The following is an 11,509-nucleotide window of genomic DNA, read 5'->3' on the forward strand; positions in this document are numbered from 1 at the left end:
AGTGGAAGCACAAGGTAGGTGTTTCTAATAAAGTGGCCAGTGAGTGGAAGCACAAGGATGGGGTTTCTAATAAAGTGGCCAGTGAGTGGAAGCAAAAGGTAGGGGTTTCTAATAAAGTGGCCAGTGAGTGGAAGCACAAGGTTGGGTGTTTCTAATAAAGTGGCCAGTGAGTGGAAGCACAAGGTAGGTGTTTCTAATAAAGTGGCCAGTGAGTGGAAGCACAAGGTAGGTGTTTCTAATAAAGTGGCCAGTGAGTGGAAGCACAAGGTAGGTGTTTCTAATAAAGTGGCCAGTGCGTGGAAGCACAAGGAAGGTGTTTCTAATAAAGTGGCCAGTGAGTGGAAGCACAAGGTTGGGTGTTTCTAATAAAGTGGCCAGTGAGTGGAAGCACAAGGTAGGTGTTTCTAATAAAGTGGCCAGTGAGTGGAAGCACAAGGTAGGTGTTTCTAATAAAGTGGCCAGTGAGTGGAAGCACAAGGTAGGTGTTTCTAATAAAGTGGCCAGTGAGTGGAAGCACAAGGTAGGTGTTTCAAAGTAATGAAATGATCGAGTGAGGATCACATTGAACTCTCTCTCTCTTTAGCAGTTACAGTACTGTACTCTGTGACGCTGTCTGGGTTGGGTTGTGGTCTGTTTTGCTGACAGTGTGGTTTAGCACTTTGGCACTAACTGACTGTCACACCCACATCTACACACATACACACACACACAGACAAACACAGGGAAGTGTAATGTGTTTGATTGACCACACGGTGGCGTGATAACTCCAGGTTTGGTGGGGTGGTGGCTGTGAGTGTAACACACTCAGGCTGTGTCTGTCATTAGCAGCAATAGCAGAGTATTTAATAACCAGTCTCTTAAATAGCGCCCCCTACAGCCCACTACTGCAGGACATGACTCCCAGTCACACATACACAATTATACACAATTAACACAAACCCTGTCTCCAAACCTGTCTCTGCTGTCTCTACTCTCTAACATTGCTGTGCAGATTTGATTGCATTCAGTAAGAAGACTGTCAGTGAGGTCAGGATGTTGGATGATGAATACCACCCCACCTCATCATCCCCAACTCATCCCAACTACTCAAAGTAGTTGAATGCCTTCATTGGAAGGGGTGTCCACAAATATTTAGACATATAGTGTATGATGTCAGGCCAACAGGAACAGATGTGCACTTGCCGAAAGCATGTTTAGCTGAACGTGCTGAAGCTCAGGACAGCTGCTGCTCGCAGGGTGTTAGCATCAGTGCAGATTTGTTGAGGCAGCAGGAGCGGCGGCGTGCCAGCTGAGTGATTTATCACCTGAACCAGAGGACGGAATGAGCGCCACGAGGATCAGAGAGCTGCTCTGGCCAGCGGCTCTGTTAGGAGGGAAGATGTTAGCATGTGCGCTAGTGCTGTCTGTAATCAGAGGATCAGAGGGATGTACGGGTACGGGATTAGGACTGGACTGGATGCAGGAGAACGTTCACTGAACAGCAGCTGAACCAGAAGAACCGAAACCTGCTGAACAAAGACCAGAAGAAGAGGACACTGGGGGCATAGGGGTCCTCCCCGTGGTTAGCATGTTGAGGCCTTATACGAACAGCCCGAGCTGAACACTAGTACTGCAACTAAACAGTAAACACGTGAACACACCTGAGCTCAGTTTCCACACTCAGGACTGACTGGCTGTATTTATATTAGTGTGTTTCTTTGTTTGTTTATTTGTTTGTGTTATTGTTGGAACTGTGCAGGCCACATCTTCATGCCCAGAGGACCATGATCTGTCCCTGATTGTGACTGTGTGTACAGTCATGTGCAAAAGTGTGTGCACCCCATTCATATGATGTCTTGTTGATGTTCTGAGAGTAAATAAGTAAACAAATCCTCTACAGGAAATATGAATATGACATTTTTATTTGACTTGTTCAGATTTTTTACTGGAAAATAAATAAAACATAAAACATAATGTCAAATGTAACGGAGGTTTTGTACATCCCATGTTTTATACCTTATGTTTGTCTCAGTATGTAATTGTGTATTAATGCAGCATCCTGTATCAGCAGCTTCAGGATCAGGCTGACGCTCCACTGACTGGACCAGGGAGAAGGGCGTCTCCGTTATTCCCACTCCAGGCCAGAGCGCTGCTGCTGCTACTGCACTATGGAGGTTTGGTGGTGGAGCTGCAGGAGGAGAACCTCTCTCCAGAACTGCTGTGTAACGCTGCAGAACCCATAGAGTCATATTAGTGTAAAATCCTGTAGTGTTACTCTACCACCTCAGCTCACATGCTGCTACACCTCTTTTTAGCTTGTCCAGAAATGTATGTGTACTGTGTGTCCTTTAGGGGGCGCTCAAAGCACAACTACCAGAGGGAGCTCAGGAGCAGGACATACCAATTCTCACATAATACTGCTTTAAACTGTGCAGAGGTGCTGTCTGTACGTATTTACACTACATGTGATTTGGCCAGGTGTCCTCACACCTGTGTGTGTGTGTGTGTGTGTGTGTAAGCGTGCAGCACTGCTCTCCTGTCCTGCTCTGTAGTGCGTGTGGGTATTTTATGTAATCTCCATCTGCTGCTGCTGGTCGTGTTGAGGCCTGCTCTGAGCGGTGTGTGTTGAATGTGGGCTCTTTTATCCAGTGCAGGGTTTAGTGTGTTCAGCCGGCCGCGCTGCGTGGGAACGCTACAGCCCCTCCAGACCACGCCTGCCTCTCCTCACACCCACGCCTTCAACCTCCGCATTAAAGAGCTGAACGCAATCACCACAAACACCTCCGAGAGCTGGCAATTACACTGCTGCTGATAACCACTCTGCTCCCATCAGATACTCCCAACCTGAGCAGCAGCGCAGTCAGCAGCCCCACTGCACTGCGGGGACAAAAGTAATGGGACGCCTGCTCATTCATTATTATTTCTAAAATCAAGGGCATTAAAAAGAGTTTCTCCTGCTGTTGTTGGAGAAGAAGGCTTTCTACTAGATTTTGGAGGAGCATTGCTGTGAGGATTTGATTGCATTCAGCCACAAGTGCATCCCACCCCACTCCACCTCATCATCCCCAACTCCCCAACTCATCCCAAAAGTACTGGATGGAGCTCCACCACCATCATTCCAGAGAACACAGTTCCTCCACAGCTCATAATCCAGTCAGGGCTGCAGTTAGCTCCATGCTAACCGGCTCCAGACACGTCCCGGCCGAATGGAAAACCGCCCAGTCAGACTTTTCACTAATACTGTCGCTTTAAAGGTCAGATGCGGAGCTGCACGCGGCCGTGTGGAGGGATGGAGCGCGGCTGCAGAGCTCAGGATAAACACACAGTGAGAGAGGAGGCGGTGGAGCGGCGTCTGAACTTGGCCTCCGCTCCTCCACCACAACTACATACCGTTTCACTCGTGATTAAACGCTTAGGACAGAAAATTGAGGAGTGAGCGTTTACGGAGGATATAAACGTCTCGAGTGTATTTATAAGTACATGCGGAGCGGGAGTCACAATCTCCTCCATCTGCCAGAGAAAAACAATAGAGGGCCGAGCACACGGCCCAGAAACACCATGACAGAAGAACTGAGATTCTCACCGGAGCACTGCCTCACGCTTCATCCACCATGCAGACAGCTGAACACTCCTCAGCTCACTCCAGGCCTTACTGCACTCCTTTAAACTTCAGTGGGAGTGGGCGGGGCTAACTGCTGTAGGCTGAATGGGTGGGACTAAACTATGGAGGCAACATGGGTGGGGCTAAACTGCTGTTGGCTGAATGGGTGGGACTAAGAGGCTATAGGCTGAATGGGTGGGGCTTATCTGATGTGGGCTGAATGGGTGGGACTAAGAGGCTATAGGCTGAATGGGTGGGGCTAAACTGCTGTAGGCTGAATGGGTGGGACTAAACTATGGAGGCAACATGGGTGGGGCTTAACTGCTGTTGGCTGAATGGGTGGGACTAAGAGGCTATAGGCTGAATGGGTGGGGCTCATCTGATGTGGGCTGAATGGGTGGGACTAAGAGGCTATAGGCTGAATGGGTGGGGCTCATCTGATGTGGGCTGAATGGGTGGGACTAAGAGGCTATAGGCTGAATGCGTGGGGCTCATCTGATGTGGGCTGAATGGGTGGGACTAAGAGGCTATAGCTGAATGGGTGGGGCTCATCTGATGTGGGCTGAATGGGTGGACTAAGAGGCTATAGGCTGAATGGGTGGGGCTTATCTGATGTGGCTGAATGGGTGGGACTAAGAGGCTATAGGCTGAATGGGTGGGGCTAAACTGCTGTAGGCTGAATGGGTGGGACTAAACTATGGAGGCAACATGGGTGGGGCTTAACTGCTGTTGGCTGAATGGGTGGGACTAAGAGGCTATAGGCTGAATGGGTGGGGCTCATCTGATGTGGGCTGAATGGGTGGGACTAAGAGGCTATAGGCTGAATGCGTGGGGCTCATCTGATGTGGGCTGAATGGGTGGGACTAAGAGGCTATAGGCTGAATGGGTGGGGCTAAACTGCTGTAGGCTGAATGGGTGGGACTAAACTATGGAGGCAACATGGGTGGGGCTAAACTGCTGTTGGCTGAATGGGTGGGACTAAGAGGCTATAGGCTGAATGGGTGGGGCTCATCTGATGTGGGCTGAATGGGTGGGACTAAGAGGCTATAGGCTGAATGGGTGGGGCTAAACTGCTGTAGGCTGAATGAGTGGGACTAAACTATGGAGGCAACATGGGTGGGGCTTAACTGCTGTTGGCTGAATGGGTGGGACTAAGAGGCTATAGGCTGAATGGGTGGGGCTCATCTGATGTGGGCTGAATGGGTGGGACTAAGAGGCTATAGGCTGAATGGGCGGGCCTAAACTGCTGTAGGCTGAATGGGTGGGACTAAACTATGGAGGCAACATGGGTGGGGCTTAACTGCTGTTGGCTGAATGGGTGGGACTAAGAGGCTATAGGCTGAATGGGTGGGGCTCATCTGATGTGGGCTGAATGGGTGGGACTAAGAGGCTATAGGCTGAATGGGTGGGGCTAAACTGCTGTAGGCTGAATGAGTGGGACTAAACTATGGAGGCAACATGGGTGGGGCTTAACTGCTGTTGGCTGAATGGGTGGGACTAAGAGGCTATAGGCTGAATGGGTGGGGCTCATCTGATGTGGGCTGAATGGGTGGGACTAAGAGGCTATAGGCTGAATGGGCGGGCCTAACTGCTGTAGGCTGAATGGGCGGGCCCTAAACTGCTGCTTTTGACCAATCACAACAGGAAGTATTCAGATTTTGACCTATCACAGCCAGGCAGCTTCCAACCCTTTACCAGTTACAGCAGAAAAGACTTTCAGATTCTGACCAATGGCAGCAAGGCAGAGTCCGTCCCTTACCAATCACAGGAGGCCAGATCCGGAGTTTGAGCAGTTGCAGCTCTGCAGGTTTACAGCTGAATTAAAACAGAGAGGAGGAGAGAACGCAGCAGAAGCGAGGAGCACATCCTGCGGGTGAGGAATTAGGAAAATAAAAGTCCCCCTCCTCCCTCATTGTTTGCTCCTCGAAGGAATGCGCAGTATGTCTGTTTCCCACCTGTATTCCGTCAAGCCCCGCCCCTCGCGACCCGCGATTTCGTGCGTGAGCTTGAACGACTAGCCAATCGCAGCGCAGAGGGGGCGGGGAATCGGCCGCGTCCCGTTCTAGAACGACGGCCTGCTTTGTGACGCATGAACTTGCGCTAGCCAATCGCAGCGCGGGAGGGGCGGTGCTTGCCTGAAAACGGGTGTGCAGGAGAAAGGGGGAAAAAAGCTCCAGCGTGCGGAATGCGGCGGGCTGAGCGAGAGAGAGAGAGAGAGAGAGAGAGAGAGAGAGAGAAGAGAGAGAGAGAGAGAGAGAGAGAGAGAGAGAGAGACACCCAGCAAACATTACCGCACTGCTCAGAACTTTCCACACCAGGCAGAACCCGGGTTCTAGACCGGACTAACCCGCTCCTGCGCAGGCCGAGGTGAGTGTGAGAAAGTACGTTACACTGAACCCAAGTGGTGTGTGTTTATTAAGCGCGGGGATCAGGAGCCGGCTCGGCCGAGCGAGAGCCTCCTTCCCTCGGTCACAGCCGGGCAGAGCGTCCGCTCCCGCACCGGGGCTGGAGCATTCCCAGCCCGGCTGATTAGCCGTGGTTCCCGCTGTGGATCAGCCGCCGCTCCGCTTAGTTTGTGTGTGTCGTTGTTGATGAGTCTGAGGAGCTTGAAGGGGATCAGAACCGCGGTTCGGCTGTTCGTGTCCAGTCCTTCCACATCCACAGCAGATGTCCGACGTCAGCAGGCTCTCCGCTGGGAAGCTCTCACACAGCAGATAGTTTTACTGAGTCCTTCTCACAGCTCCAGACTCCAGCACGGCTTTGACCCACTTTTCTGGTGGCTGGTGAAGCGCGCGCGCACACACACACACACACACACACCACACACACACACACACACACACACACACACACAGGGGGGTTTTGGTGTTTGTCTTGGGAATTTTTGAGGTTTTTTTGGAACAGGAAAAGTCGCCCTCCTTCCTCGAGAACAATGAGGCTGGTCCTGGGCTGGGAGTGGAAGGACTTTCAGGAGGACAGAAGCTCGGCCAGCACCTTCCACACCTCCGAGTCTGCACCTAAACCTGTTCGGAGGCCTGAGGGAGGAGGTGAAGGCTCTATGAGGGTTTTTTTCCACTGACACGGATCCGCAGTCCAGGCCCGGCCTCCGGGACCGGCCACTTCTGTGTCCACTCGACCCCGAGCCGTGTTGACAGGCAGGGTTTGAGATGTCCACCGCTGGACGGATGTGATGACGGGGCCTTGTCATGATGTGATGAAACCCCTCCTGGTGTGCGTGGACCGCTCGTCTGGTCAGAATATGAGGCATGGTCCTTTAAAGGCCCGGTTTTGGGTTTAAAGTGGCGCCGGCCCAGTTTTTGACACGAATCTCAGAGGAACAGCGCTGATCTCAGTAAACTGATCATCTGCACCTTTGAAAAAAGGACACCTCCACCACCACCTCCACCTTTGTAGGCACTGAAAGGTCCCTGAGGGAACCGAACTGGGTTCTTTTAATGGCCTCTTCAGCAAAGAGCCCATTTTTGGTGCTTTTATGTTTGATCCTGACCCGGTCTGCTGATACACACTCTCTAAAGAGGGGGTTCTTTAAGGGTTCTCCGACAGTTGAACCGGTTGAATGCTTTACTAGGTTAAATGGATCTCAGAAACCCTCCTGTAGATGGTTCTACTTGAACCTACTCAAAAAGGTTCTGTGAGAACTCCTGTCCTTTAGTGTGTCAATAAATCAATACACGGCATCAAAACAGGTAAGTGCTCCAAGAGAACCGCTTTTGTTTGCCTTCAGAACGTTTCAGTGCCTAAAAAGCTCTGCTGGAGTTCTTCAGTTAAAGCACGGGTTCTATATTCAACCATAAGAGAGCCTGTTTAAAGGGTTCTGGTCACTTTTCAGTTTTAAAAGGTTCTATTAAGAACCATCAACAAGAGAGACTCTGTAGAACCCGTTAAGGAGGCAGTGCCTGTCCTGCTTCAGTATAGAACCAGTGCTTTTACTAAAGAACCCTTGATGGTCAGAGTGGGCCGACAGCCTGTCTGCACGTTCTAGCTCAGGCTGGGTGTTGGGGGAAGCACTGCTGTTGGTTTCCCGGGTTCTTTAAGGTCTGAGGTCAGCGCCCTCACACTGAAGGGTGAGTAAATAAGGGTCAGTGACCTGGATGGAAGAGTCTGAAGGTCAGCCATTGTGTCTGAGTTGTGGGGACGTACCGATCCAACCCTCTGTGGTCCGATACTGACCCCCGGGCTCGGCGCATCGGCCGGCATCATCAGCCGTCCCGGTCAGCACAGTGGAGGCTAGCGCACCGCAGCGGAGACCAGTCCAGCAGCTTCAGTGGAAAAGTGTGTTTCCTGTAGACGTGTGAGGTGTTATTAAGCAGTTGCTAAGGTATCGTAGGTGGTTGCCATGTGGTTGCTAAGCAGTTGCTATGGTGTCCGAGGTGGTTGCTGTAGTTACTGGATCATATGAACATTTCAGAAGCACTATAGAGCACTTTTTTAATGGAACTGTAGAAGCCAGACCCTGGTCAGAATGAGCGTGTGGGTCAGGTGAACGCTACACGGCGCCCTCTATGTTCCTGTAGTGGAGTTTCATGATCGACGACATCAGCGACTAATCATCTTTGTGACGTGTTGATTGTGACGGTGTGGTGAGCTGTCTGTCTGAGACGCAGTGACGGAGTGTGAACACACCCCCAGAGTGTCTGTTGGAGGACATCCTGTACTGTGTGTGTGTGTGTGTGTGTGTGTGTGTGTGTGTGTGTGAGTGTTTAAGCTGGAGAGGGGGGAAGGGAGGGTGTGAGAGAGTGATGGAGACCTGCAGTCTGTTTCCCTGATGTAAACGGGTCTAAAAGACCTGATCAGGTCCAGTTCTGTACTAAATGGTGGAGTTGAACTGCTGTTGGGAAAGATATTAGTCTAGTCCTAATCTGGGTCTGCAGAACTGTTTCATAGCACACAGAAAACCCACCAGTACTGTAATGAAGCACCAGTATCAGCACCAGTACTGTAATTAAACACCGGTACTGTAATTAAACACCGGTATCAGCACCAGTACTGTAATAAACACCAGTATCAGCACCGGTACTGTAATAAACACCGGTACTGTAATAAACACCAGTACTGTAATTAAACACCAGTACTGTAATTAAACACCAGTATCAGCACCAGTACTGTAATTAAACACCGGTACTGTAATAAACACCAGTACTGTAATTAAACACCAGTACTGTAATTAAACACCAGTACTGTAATAAACACCAGTACTGTAATTAAACACCAGTACTGTAATTAAACACCAGTATCAGCACCAGTACTGTAATTAAACACCGGTACTGTAATAAACACCAGTACTGTAATTAAACACCAGTACTGTAATAAACACCGGTACTGTAATAAACACCAGTACTGTAATTAAACACCAGTACTGTAATTAAACACCAGTATCAGCACCAGTACTGTAATTAAACACCGGTACTGTAATTAAACACCGGTATCAGCACCAGTACTGTAATAAACACCGGTACTGTAATAAACACCAGTACTGTAATTAAACACCGGTATCAGGCACCAGTACTGTAATAAACACCAGTTTCAGCACCGGTACTGTAATAAACACCAGTACTGTAATAAACACCAGTACTGTAATTAAACACCAGTATCAGCACCAGTACTGTAATTAAACACCGGTACTGTAATTAAACACCGGTATCAGCACCAGTACTGTAATTAAACACCAGTATCAGCACCAGTACTGTAATAAACACCGGTACTGTAATTAAACACCAGTATCAGCACCAGTACTGTAATTAAACACCAGTATCAGCACCGGTACTGTAATAAACACCAGTACTGTAATAAACACCAGTACTGTAATTAAACACCAGTATCAGCACCGGTACTGTAATAAACACCGGTACTGTAATTAAACACCAGTATCAGCACCAGTACTGTAATTAAACACCAGTATCAGCACCGGTACTGTAATAAACACCAGTACTGTAATAAACACCAGTACTGTAATTAAACATCAGTATCAGCACCGGTACTGTAATAAACACCGGTACTGTAATAAACACCGGTACTGTAATAAACACCAGTATCAGCACCAGTACTGTAATAAACACCAGTACTGTAATTAAACACCAGTATCAGCACCGGTACTGTAATAAACACCGGTACTGTAATAAACACCAGTACTGTAATAAACACCAGTATCAGCACCAGTACTGTAATAAACACCAGTACTGTAATTAAACACCAGTATCAGCACTGGTACTGTAATAAACACCGGTACTGTAATAAACACCGGTACTGTAATTAAACACCAGTATCAGCACCAGTACTGTAATAAACACCAGTACTGTAATAAACACCGGTACTGTAATAAACACCAGTATCAGCACCAGTACTGTAATAAACACCAGTACTGTAATAAACACCAGTATCAGCACTGCAGAGTACACATCTCTATTGTTAGAGAGCGTGTGTGTGTGTGCGTGAGCGTGTGTGTGTGTGTGTGTGTGTGTGTGTGTGTGTGTGTGTGTGTGTGTGTGTGTGTGTGCGAGAGCGCTGGTTGCTGGTTCTGTTAGTCCGGGCTGCTGTGGAGCTCCAACATGCACACACACGTGCTGTAGCTGCTAACCATGTAGCGGAACTGGAAAACCATCAGTGCCTCAGCCTTCAGGTCTGGAACAGGTCAAGACAGTCTCTCTCTCTCTCTCTCTCTCTCTCTCTCTCTCTCTCTCTCTCTCTCTGTCTCTCTCTCTCTCTCTCTCTCTCTCTCTCTCTCTCTCTCTCTCTCTCTCTGTCTCTCTCTCTCTGTCTCTCTCTCTCTGTCTCTCTCTCTCTCTCTCTCTCTGTCTCTCTCTCTCTCTCTCTCTCTCTGTCTCTCTCTCTCTGTCTCTCTCTCTCTCTCTCTCTCTCTCTCTGTCTCTCTGTTCTCTCTCTGTCTCTCTGTTCTCTCTCTGTCTCTCTCTCTCTCTCTCTCTGTCTCTCTCTCTCTCTCTGTCTCTCTCTCTCTCTCTCTCTCTGTCTCTCTCTCTCTCTCTCTCTCTCTCTGTCTCTCTCTCTCTGTCTCTCTCTCTCTCTCTCTCTCTCTCTGTCTCTCTCTCTCTCTCTGTCTCTCTGTTCTCTCTCTGTCTCTCTCTCTCTCTCTCTCTCTCTCTCTCTCTCTGTCTCTCTGTTCTCTCTCTGTCTCTCTCTCTCTCTCTCTCTCTCTGTCTCTCTCTCTCTCTCTCTCTCTCTCTCTCTCTCTCTCTGTCTCTCTCTCTCTCTCTCTCTCTCTCTCTCTCTCTCTCTCTCTCTCTCTCTCTCTCTGTCTCTCTCTGTCTCTCTCTCTCTCTCTCTCTCTGATGGTTCCCAGCTGGCTGTTTAGCGTAGCTGTGTTGAAGCTGCTGTAGCTGGGGGGCTGTTTGATTGTACACAGCGTTTCATCACCTAAACCAGACTCGTCACGAACCCCAGCATGCCTGTAGTGTGTGTTGTTTGTTGTTGTTGGTAACCGTGGGTAACAGTTCTCTAGTTGACTCAACCCCGTCACGCTGCACACAGTCATCATATCTGTGACTGGGGGTCAAAGTTCACCACCTCATAGAGTCCTTACTGTTGATTACAGGGAAGTGCTGGTGACCTTTGTATGTTTGAGCAGGATGTGTGTGTGTGTGTGTGTGTGTGTGTGTGTGTGTTTGATCTGTCAATTAAACAGTCTGTTAATCTGTTGTATGTAATGTATGTAAATGAGCTCTGTTCTGATTGGCTGTGTCTCTTTCAGACAACACAGGGTGGGGCTAAACTGCTGTAGGCCGAACAGAGAGAGCCCAAACAGTAGCTAAGCCCCGCCCCTTCACGCGGTAGTTATAAGGAGTGTTTCAGCCTGGTCTGCTTTTTGGATGGGACGCAGAACAGGGCGACCAATCAGAACAGGGCTTATTTGCATATCTCAGTGTTGAAGGTGGCGTGTGTGAGTGTGAGGGGTCC

The 11,509-nt window shown here is 49.3% G+C and overlaps 1 protein-coding gene across 1 annotated transcript in view; it reads left to right on the top strand.

The window, feature by feature from the left end:
- The first annotated feature begins 5,823 nt into the window (after positions 1-5,823).
- The window catches only part of luzp1 (leucine zipper protein 1), a 36,612-nt gene continuing 30,926 nt past the window's right edge, over positions 5,824-11,509 (top strand). The window contains 1 exon segment of the mRNA XM_072690166.1: positions 5,824-5,961. The gene's annotated coding sequence lies outside the window, so the exon portion shown is untranslated.

This window comes from Salminus brasiliensis, chromosome 10 (assembly GCF_030463535.1).
Source record: "Salminus brasiliensis chromosome 10, fSalBra1.hap2, whole genome shotgun sequence".
NCBI lineage: Eukaryota > Metazoa > Chordata > Actinopteri > Characiformes > Bryconidae > Salminus > Salminus brasiliensis.